General features: G+C 31.8%; 1 protein-coding gene across 3 annotated transcripts in view; it reads left to right on the top strand.

Moving 5' to 3' along the window:
• Positions 1-12,151, top strand: part of GUCY1A2 (guanylate cyclase 1 soluble subunit alpha 2) — a 406,888-nt gene that overhangs the window by 300,340 nt on the left and 94,397 nt on the right. The gene's annotated exons all lie outside the window — the stretch shown is intronic.

Below are 12,151 nucleotides of genomic sequence, written 5' to 3'. Positions count from 1 at the left end.
TGGTGCAGGATACAGCAAGAGTGGGACCATCAACACTCTCATTCTAGACTTTCGTCTTTCTTTTGGGGATAATATAGTGTATAGAGATTTGATATACTTTATAGAGAATTAGACTTGGAATCAGGAAAATCTAGGTTTATATCCTGATTCAGACATAAATTAACTATGTGATGTTGGCAAGCCACTTTAACTCTCTGTCCTCAGTTTCTGCATTTTCATAATAAAATAATATAACATCTTGGTGAGCATCTGATGTGATTATACATACATACATACATACATACATACACATAGATTACTAATTAAATCTTAGCTATTCATACCTCTTAAGATCATGCTAACCTTTTTGCCATGTCATATTATTAACCGATTGAGTTTGTACCTCTCAAGTTCTTTTTCATGAAAACTATTTGTCCATCATGCCTTCCCTATATTGTAATAATTTTTATGCCCTCAGGGGCACTTTACATATATTTGCATTTGCTTTAATTTTATTAAACTTGATACGTCTCTTTAGAGTCAGTCATACAACATTCACTTCCTCACAGCTTTAAGTCTTCTACAAATATGTTGTTCATTTCATCTATTCTTTCATCTGAATTACTGATTAAAATGTTTTGATTAAAACAGGACAAGGTCCCTGTAACACTCCACTATAGTTTGCCATTCAACTTGACATACATCCTTTGATATATTTAAACTCTTGCCAAACTGGACTTAACTATATGCCCTCTCTTACCTGTGCATGGAAACTTCTTACCTCCATAAGTTTGCTCATAATTATTCTGTATTTTTTTTTGTGAAATACAGGACTCTACATTTCTTTGTTGGACTGTTGAATATTAAGAATGATGACTCTGAGTATTCAAAAAAAATTTTCTATTATTTATCATCCATTTTTAAACATTGGGAAGCATAGTATCCTTTTAAAAGAATTGACATTCAAAATTATTATTTTTTAATTATTCATATGTAGAAAAGAGATAAATTTTAATTGCTTGCCAAACCAATAGCTGTGTAACATCTTTCTCCTTCACACTGAGGCATTTAGGTGTCTCAGCAGGTAGAGTGCTGCACCTAAAGTCAGGAAGACCTGAGTTCAAATGTGATTTCAGTTGCATTAATAGCTGTCATTTAATCTTACACTGCCTCATTTCCCTCAAATATAAACTATAAACTAGAATAGCCCCTACCTTTCAGAGTTTTTGTGAGGATAAAACATAATAATATTTATAAAATGCTTAGTACAGTGCCTATGCTATATTAGAAATATCAATAATGTGTATTCACTTCCCCCTTTTCATTACTGGATGATTGAGGTATTTGGTGTTCTGTTAATGGAAACACTGAAATAACTTATGAGAAGGGGTGGCCCTTTCAGCCATTTTGCACTATGATTTACTATCTCTCTATCATAATTTCACACTGATTAAGCTAATTAGATTATAGAAATAGTATTATATTGATTTGAAATCCCCTTATTCATTATATCTCATATGGCACTATTTGATTTAAAGTTTTGCATTTCATTTTTCCTTGTCTTTTTATACGTGTGAATATAAGATTCACTTTAATAGCTAAACTTAATCATACAGCATTTTGCTTTCAGAACCTTTCATTCTACATCTCCCTAATGAAGTATAACTAGATTTATAACATTTGAGCATTGTTCTTATTCATAGTACTTAAGCTATAGCAATATGCCAACGAAGAAAACATTGCTATTTGGCTTCAATATTATGTTCTATAAAATTTGTAATATTTTTATTATGCAGAAAAAATAGCTTACTAGGTAGACTTCTGCTTGAATATTTTCTTCAGTTTTTTAGGAGTAATTCTCTTGAATTATTTATTTATTTTTACAACAGGGAAAAGAGGCAATATTAGATAAGTGGAATGAGAAAGAAGACAGAAAGATGTGAAGGAAAACAACTAATTTACATGGAATTGCTAAAACAAGCTAAAATTATACAGTTCAATGTTTGGCAATGGGTTTTATGTCTTCCATATTTTCAGAAGCTCAAATTTTCTGAAATTTGTTATTGAAGAGACATCTGCTAAATGTTTGATGAAATTACACTGTTAAATATTAGCAAAATAAGGGTTAGATGCTTTCTAAAATTAATCATATATATTTTCTTCTTTTACTTTAGTTTTGTTTTTGCAGTTCCTAAGTACTAATGTAGTCTTATGTAGTGAAGTGAACATAAAGACTATCCCAGATAAATTTTTAGGTGATCATAACTATATGTCATATGACTGAGATGGCAAGAGTTCTTCAAATAAAAAAAAAAAAACCTCTTCCTGTCCAAATTTCAATTGCTGGATGAGCCATTAGGTTGTAATTATATTAATATAGTCAACAAATGGCTTTGCTCCCATCTCTCATTATATGAGCTCTCTCTATTGACAAAAATAAAAAAGTCATTTTATTTTAATCTTATTAAGCTCTTTTATATAACTTTTGGAAATACACAAACCCTTTCAGTATAGAAGACTGTAATGACAGGAAGATCGTGTAATATGATTTCTAATACTCTAAGCATACTTATAAAAGAGCAAATATCTATCTGTGTCTAACTCTAACACATGCATATACACATAAATTTACATGCAAACATCTCTATTTAAAGAAGCATAAGTTTCAGTCTTGTATGTATGTATTTATGTATGTTGTACATGTATATGTTTGACTTTTTTTATCTTCTAGTTTCATACCTAATTCCAAGACAAAGCAAGAAATATGGGACATAGGCAGTTATATGAGGTAGCATTTAACAATACAATGCCCTGAAAATATGATGAAACTCATTTTCTTATGAGAAGGTATTGTACTAATGATTTTATTGTAAAATTTTATATGTAATTCTCACCATGTAAATACTATTCATCAATGCAGGTGAGTAATTACTCTTTATCTTAAAGTCTTTGAGAATTTCCTGGATTCATTAAAATGTTTACTCCATAGTTACTTCATGCTTCCATAGTCTTTATCAGAGGTAGCCCTTGAATGCAGATTTTTCTGACTCCAAAGTCAACCCTTTATTACCTTATACTTCCTCTTTGGGACATAGAATGGAGAAGTGAAATAACATATTGAGCAGGGACTTCATATTTCCTGTGTAGCATTCTTCATTCTTTTTATATCATTTATTACTATATTAATATAGTCAAGATAGTTATCCTTCCCTGCAGTCAAATCTTGGTAAAAACCAAGTTTCTAATCACCCAATCAATTACTGATCAATTAAGCTCTACAAGATTATGCTAGTCTTGTTAATTTGGGATGCTCATGTCCCATAGTATCATCAGAGAGATTGCAGTAATCTGAGATGCTACTGTAGCATTATTTGGACAATGGATCCTTAGTAATTACTTATTTCATCTAATGTCTAAATTTATCTTTGCGAATTCATGGTATTCTTTTGCAGGTTTGATGATTCCAAATGAGAAAGTGCCATCTTGTGCACAAAGATTCAATTTGCAGGTAGAATCAGTATTAAGAAATTAAATTTTTATCAATCAGCTTGTGTCTGTTAGTCTAGAAGTTAAAAGAGTCATTAAAAGAAGTACAGAAAAACTTCATTTAATTCAAATCCCATTCATTTGGAAATGGTGCTAATTCAAACAAAGTGAAATTATGCTACACTTGCTGGGCATCTCATTCCCGATGCACATAGTTTATTGTTTCATTTGGTATTGTTTGTTGGTATGGTCTATTCTCAATGTTAGAAAGGAACTCCAAGAAGTCTTTACTTTATATAATATCTCACATAGTATGGATTTATTGTTATAAAATGGATAGGTAGCTGTACTGCAAGTCAGGAAGCTGCCTAGAAGCAGTTAAGTGGTACAGGGCATAGAGTACTGGGTCACGTATCAGGAAGATCAGAGTTCAAATTCACCTCAAACACTAATTTTATTATTTTGGATAATTCATTTAACCTTTGTGTGCCTCAGTTTACTTTAACTATAGGATGGGGATAATAAGAATACTTTTCTCCTTAGGTTGTTGTAAGAAATAAATGAGAATAATATAAAGCACCTGGCATTTAGTAAACATTTAATAAATTCCTCTTCCTTCCTCCTTCCCTCCCTCCCTCCCTCCCTCCCTCCCTCCCTCCCTTCCTTCCTTCCTTCCTTCCTTCCTTCCTTCCTTCCTTCCTTCCTTCCGTCCTTCCTAGAAGACTTGAATTCAAATCCTAGTTCTGAGAATTATTAGTTATGTGAATGTCTCTGTTTCACATTTAAGTTATTTATCACTTAGGCACAAGATATTTTCCAACACCTACTTTTTATTGAGGAAAATTATTTTTTCTCTTACATTTGTCTTTGGCTCCCCAGTATTTATCCAATACTACATAGCAGTTGCTTAATAAATGTAATTTACTATAAGGGACTACTTAATCTCATTCTCCTTATATTCCTCTTCTGTCAAATGAGAAGGATTGAACTAGACAGCTTCAATGACCCTGTCAATCTCAATATATGATCCTGTGAACTAACTTCACTTGAACTGAGGGTTTTAAAGGAAGTTAGAGATTCTAAGAGTTAGGGCTGAGGAAGGAGAGCAACTTTGGCATGTGGACAACTTATATGGAAGCACAAAAATGGGAGGCAAAATGTCCTATGTGAGGAAGGACAGTCAATTTGACTGGATTGAAAAGTACATGAAAAAGAGAGATAAAAGTACTATAAAGATTGATATAAACAATACAAATCAGGAGTATACAGAAGCAAAAGGGCATTTTATAATTCCTGAAGATGTTTCATTGCCTGTACTCTCTCCCCTACAGCTATTGGTACTTCCCTCAAAATTACTTTGTTTTTATTTTGTGAATGTTTTATATAAATTTCTTTGTGTACTTTTTGTTTCTCCCCATTAGAATGAAAGCCCCCAAAGGAGAGGTATATTTTATTTTTAATATTTATGTGCTTCTTCTGCAAAGACTAGAACATAGGCATTTAATAAATTCCTTCAGATTTATATCACAATTAATATGTAAATCTCTAGGACATGAAAGAGCTGTGAATTGAGTAACCAGTCAAATGATCAGCAATCAGAATCATACATTCAGAATTGAGGAGGATTTTAAATGTCATCTATTACAACTTCAGTTTACCTAGGAAGAAATCAGAGCCCAGAGAGAGGAATAACTTCCTTAACTTTGCTCAATGTTAGGGGTCTCCAGTGGCTTATGAAACAATTACAAAAATGGAAATATTGTACCAATAACAAAGGATAGTCACTGACCTATAGGTATCTTGCAATTTGAGGTTTTTCTACCTTTCTATGTCTCTCACTTTGGAGAGAATCAATCCTAATCAGTCCCAAGTCTTCAATCCAATCACTAACCCAATATATGATGAAAAAGATCTAAAAAGTTGATTGGTTGAGAAGACTGAACACTGAGATAACTCATGATCCAAGTCTTTTTATGCTGTTCTAATAAAAAAAATCAGCAAGTAGTCTGTTGTTTTGTCATCATTGTCTTCAAATATTCTTTACCAAATACTTGTGGTTCCTCTCACACATATTTGGGCTATATTTGACATGTTATTATTTTCTAGGACAGGAAAATAAGACCCCAGGGGAAAGTGAATTACTCAGGATACATGAGTATTAGTAGCAATGTTAGCATTTAAATTCATATCCTCTGATTATATCTAGTCCTCTTTCAATCACTGAATTGAATTCTCTATTTGGAAAGGAAGCATGAAAAAGTGGGTTCTTAGAGGAAAAAATGGGTTCCTCATAGAAACAGGTTTTTGCATTTATAATGTTGTTTTATATGTGTTAGTGAAAATAATAAATTCCCATGTGTGTGTGTATATACACACAGACATAATTATGCTATGTATATCCAAAATTATAATGAAAAAAATCTTGATTTATTTACTAGAGATCAGTGTTGAGACAAGTCTATTACAAAATGTCTCATACAGTTAATTAGGACTATTTTAGGGCTTGTAATCACCAATCAGTTCTGCTTTTTTTTCCTTCACCAAATTTGACTTTTTAAAGACTTATTACCACCAACATGAGAGACCTAGATAGTGAGAGAGGTAGAGATTTCAGAAACAAGCTTCATATAGCTGTTTGTATGCTATTTATCCCATTAGATTTTAAGCTCATTGAAGATAAAGTCTTTCTTTTTGTATCCCTAGCAGATTAGACCACTGTCTGGTGCAAAGTACCTGCTTAATACATGTCTATTGTTTGTTTATACACATAGATGTGTGTATATACATATATGTGTATATACACATATATGTATGTGTATGTACATGTATGTGTATATGTGCATGCACATGCATATGCACACATGCAAATGTATAGGCACAGGCACGTGCATATGTATATGTCCGTGTGCATATGCGCGCGCACGTGTATATGTATGAGCACATGCAAATGTAGGTGTGTGTGTATATATGTGTGTGTGCTTGTGTGTGTGTACATGTTTGTGTGTTCATGGAGTTAGGGCGACAAGTTCAAATTTGACTCAGATTATATGTGACCCCGACAAAGTCACTTAATCTATGTTTGCCTCAATTTTCTTATTTGTAAAATGGAATAACACCTACCTTGCAGGAGTGTCACAAGGTACAAATGAAGGACATAGTATTTCCAAAGTACTAAGCACAATGCCAGGCACATAAATAAAAATTTTTATCATTATTATTTGTGTTGTATATATTTGTATGGGTCTATATCAATGTGACAGCATTTCTACCTACTTTACTTTCTAAAATTGGGGAGGAGTAGCCAGCTTGGGCTTTAGTTTCCTGAGGAAAAAAATACAAAAACTTAATAGGTTCTATTTAAACATATTTAATATCTAGAAATCTGATAATCTATTTTAAAATTGACTATTTCTTTCTTAAAGAAAACATTATAGCTTCTAAGTTTCCATATGAAGTAAGCTTTTTAATGTAATGATACACTGCAGTATCTTGATGACAGCCTCATTTGGAACAAATGGCATAGATTATTACTGTATATGTAGGTGTTGGAATAAAAAGAATAATTATATTTGAATTCAATATAATAAGTCAGAACTTGGTAGTTGTCTCTATAGTGTTTAATATACTTTGAGGGAAAAGATTAAGTTGGGCATAATTTTACAGGAATATTTTCTCAAATTTGTCTCTTAGGACAAATAATGGGTAATCTCCCCAAACTGTTAGAAGCTACAAAAAAACCAACAATAAGAGATTCGGAACTGGATTGGGTGATCCAAAGGAAATATAAGCTTCTAGTAAATTTAATCTGTCAGTATATCCTTATTGGTAATGAAGCTGAAGCTGACAAAAATCAGGACAGTTTGTATAATAACCTAATGTTCTTAGTTGAAAGGAAAAAAAAATTAGTCATTCAAGCATACCATCAGTCAATAAAATTTAAGAAATTTTCCTGTATAAAGATTCATAAATAAGTATATATATATATATATATAGATATATATTTATATATGAAGTCCAAAAGTCATGAAGAATCAATTTAATTTTATTCTTTAACTCTAATAATACTAATAATGAAATAATGATAATAATATTTCTAGGGTCTATGGTTTCAAAAGTCAATTTCCTACCAACACAGAATACAAATGTATACTAATGATGATGATGATATTAATATACTTCTAACCATTTTAACATCTTACATATATTTTTGTTAAATTATCTCTTTTCTACTTCTTGAAAAAGTAGATGTCCTTTTTATAAGTAAGGCATTAACAAATATCAGAGATGAGATTCAAAAACCAGTATTCCTGTCTTACATTGTATCCACACAATTAGAGGATGGGAGAGTTGTGAGACTTCTCAGCTAACATCTAATCCAATTCATAGACAAAAACTTCATTATAATCTGGACCAGATATAATTTATCAGTGAACTTCATGAAACTCTTCTAAGAAGGGAATTTCACCACTACTCAAAACAGCCTGTTCTACTTTTGTACTCTCTATTTCTGTTTTCTTGGGCCTGCCAGACCAATTCTAATTTCTTTTCAACATGCCAGTCCTCAAATATTGAAAATAGTTATTTATTACCTTTTCTTCTCTATGAGTAAGCAAGCCCAGTTCCAATGGTCAATTCTTGCATGTTGTGAATTCTGACCCTTTACCATCCTGATCACCTGCTTCTCTATAGTCATTAGCTTATGAATTGTCTTCTTAAACTGTGATACCTAGAACCAAATGCAGTATTCCAAGGATGGTCTGAAGAGAGAAGGTACTATCATTTCCTTATTATTAGAAACTTTGCCTCTCAAAGCAGATCACAGTTTCATTAGTGTTTTGTTGATGTTGCAACACGATGTTGGTTCATATTGAGCTCACTAGGCCCTTTAGATCTTTTCCAGACAAACTATCTAACCATATCTGTCCTATATTGTACTTGTGAAACTTATTTTTTATACAATAATGTAAGACTTTATACCTATCCCTAATGAACATCATCTTCTTTGAATCAGTCCAATGATGTCATCTATCAGAACCTTTTTGTATCTTGACTCTGTCATTCACTGTGTCATTGCCATAATTATATCATCTGAAAATTTGAGGGGCATATTATCTCTGCTTTATATCTAAGTCACTGATAAAATTTTCAAACAGCACAGAAACAAGCACAGACTCCTGGGAATATCTAAATGGAGATTTTACCACTATGTTTGTATTTAACTTTTAATGATTTTTACTTCAGTTCATCTATCCAAGTTCTAAACCCACTTGTTTTATAAATCAGTTCTTATCTCTCCATCTTCTCCACAAGAATGATATGAGATATTTTATCAAGAGCTAAGTAAACTATATCATCTACCAGTTTAGCAATCCCGTCAAAAATGAAAATGACATATGTCTGTCATGACCTGTTTTTATGAAAGCTTCAGTGCAAGTTCACCACTTGCCTTTCTAGATAAACCATCTCTTTAATGATTTATTTTAGTCTCCCCAGGAATCAGTCAAGCTCACTAGTTTAAAATTTGCAGATTCTTTCTCTTTAAAAAATGGTGAAACATTTGCTCTTCTCCAGTTTATGACACTTTTTTTTATCTTCCATGATGTTTCAAATATTACTGAAAGCAATCATATATTTTTGCTTGTAGTTTTTGGCTGTATCAATTTTCCCCCAAATCAATGAAACAGGTCATTTACTCTAATGTAATTGATAGTCCATATATTAGGAAAACCTATCATGGGAAGACAGGGGAATACTGATTGATATCAAGTTCTGATTAATATTCTCCTGCTGCTCTCCTTTGTGAAGTGGACATGAAAATAAACAAGATAGCATATGCTATTACACATCTCAGAAGAGAACAGGAGATCATACTGGATCATATGTTCACCTTTGTATGCTCAGTGCTTTATCCTCAAGAATCCTTGTTTCATCAAAGTGTAGAAATGTCCTCATTATCCTTCACAATACTTTACCTGAAGTAGGAAATTTATAGATGTTGATTAGAATATCATGTATTTTATTAAATTGGATTTTCCTAGTTGTTAGGAAAAAGAAATGACATCTGTATAACTTTTCCAACATTTGTAGCAAATGTTGCTCTTTTTATATGACCAAATTCTGTTCTCTGATACTTTTTTCAACTAGACTATCTTTGATTCATTTTAAATATTTTCACAATAATAGTTTTTGTATATGTGTATTCTTCATGAACACAGAATAACTAGAAAATATATTTCTTATATTTTGGAAGGTTTAAAGAAGTGCTTCTTCTTTAAACCCAATGGGGAATTATTTTCTTTCCAGGTCTGAGAATTCTGTGATCTAACTTTCTAGAAGTAGCCAGTAAATTACTGGTATCATAGTCCCTGAATTTGGAGGAGCAGAAGAAGAATGTAAACCCTAACATGAGGAAGCAAAATGCCTGGTCTTTGTCCATCACTATTTCACAAGTAATTCAAATAAATAATAGAGGTCTGATAGGTAAAGAATTACTTATTTGATAAACCCAAGTATGTTTCCTTTATAGAGGAGCTCAAGTTTTAAGTTATTAGCATAAGAGTAGATATCATATAGAGTTTTGAAGATGAAATGTTGAGGTGTTACCACTCTAATCTTTCCCAGTGAATTTCTATTATGAGAGACATTCTCATTAGGGTAGTATCACAAAGTTGGATGTCTATGATTCTCAGAGGTAAAGGGAGAGTTTAATCTCACTACACATTCCAAGTCCTTTCCCCTCTCAATGGGAATCCAATCCACAAGTTAGTGTATGTCTGTAAGACTGAAGGGCTCTGGAGAAGGCATTTTTAAAAAGCCTACTATGTGAAGGGCACTATACTAAGTGCTTTTGAAAATATCTCATTTGATTCTCACAATAACCCTATAAAATAGATTTTATTATTATTCCTGATTTATAGCTCAGAAAACTGAGGCAAAGAGAAGTTGAGTGCTTTTCTCGGTGTCGAAGAACAGTATAGAACTTAGCTCTTCTTGACTCCATTCCCAGGGATCTATCAACTGTGCCATATTAATTATTTATAGGTTAGTTAGTTTATGTGTTTTCTTCATTTTCTATGGAGTGCAATAAAGGATATATTGTTCCCAGCATTGTTTCCTGATGACCCTTTGACCAACAACAATGGATTACACCTAAGTTATATTTGAGGTACATTCTGAGATTTACTAAAAGCAACTTGGGAGTTAGGTGGCACAATGGATAGAATGCTAGGCCTGGAATCAATAAAACTCATCTTGGTGTCAGATTTAGCCTCAGACACTTACTAGCTGTGTGGCCCTGAGCAAATCCCTTACCCCTGTTGCCCTCAATTTCCTCATTTTGTAAAATGACCTGGAGAAGAAAAGCCATTCTAGTATCTTTGCAAAAAAAAAAAACCCAACAAAACTCTGAATTGGATCAACAAAGAGTCATGTACAACTGAACAATAAAGAGGCAACTGTAGGGTAGGGACAACAGGATACATACAAAGTTATGGTTTTTAGAATGGTCCCCAAAATAGGTCTCAATTAATATGACTCTTAACACTGGGACATTGGATAACAGATTACATCTCTTTTGAAGAAAGCATTTGATTTATTGTGTATCCAAATTCATGTGATATTGAATTAGTGAATTAGTGAATCTTATGACAAGGTTTTTTTTTAATCAAAGTGTAGGTTAGTTATGCTAGAAAGTTGCACATCTTTCATAGAGGAGGAATAGGCATATGGTGTTTCTCAAATATACAGTAGAAAACCAGGCAAAGTCTAATATAATATCAATGAGCAATCATGGTTTTCTAACAAGACATCCTTTGTCAGGTTGTTTGGAGGTTGTTTCTACCAAAAGTATTGCCTTAGTGATTCATTACCATTTGACTGGAAAAGTTATTCATGTGTTTCAAATGGATAAGTATTTTACTCTGAAATATATACATACATATATATATATATATATATATATATACATACATACATATCCTATTTCATGGAAGAATTCAAATAAGTCAAATAGATTTCTACCAATTTCTACTGCTATACTTGAATGGAAAAATGTTACCTGAGTTTAGTTCCAAAACTGTTTATTTGTTCCAACTTCTCAAGAAGAAACAGATGTTCTCAAATTTGATATAAATTTATTTCATAGACAGAATCCTGCTTTTCTCTGAAAAATAAAAAAGTGGAACAAGTAAATTGGATTCCTATTTATATTTTTCTTGGTTTAATTTTTACTTTAAACTTTAAAAACAATTCAATAATAATCTATATTAAGCACTGTAATAGACACAGGGGAGGGGGAGAAGGCAGGACTGGCAATTAAAAACAAAATAGTACCTGTAGTCAGAGAGCTTTTATTTTACTTGATGAATAATGAATAAAGTATACACAGATATTTAAGTGCTATAGATAAAGTTTTATATAGAGAGAGTATATACACACATATATATATATACATAAATATATATCTTTGCTGCATATATTCTTCATATATACTCTCTTTATAGTCTATAAATATATAATATTATATATATATATATATATATATATATATATATACATATTGTAGTATAAAGAGTATGTATGTTAAAGTTGGGAAAACCTGTTAGCAAGAGTAATTAAGGTGGAAAAATTAAGAGGTATCAACCGTATGTTATATGAGATTCCTTCTGGTTCTAAATCTAAAACTTGA

This window comes from Macrotis lagotis, chromosome 1, assembly GCF_037893015.1.
Source record: "Macrotis lagotis isolate mMagLag1 chromosome 1, bilby.v1.9.chrom.fasta, whole genome shotgun sequence".
In the NCBI taxonomy this organism is placed as follows: domain Eukaryota; kingdom Metazoa; phylum Chordata; class Mammalia; order Peramelemorphia; family Peramelidae; genus Macrotis; species Macrotis lagotis.
This window is presented reverse-complemented; position numbering and strand designations above follow the sequence as displayed.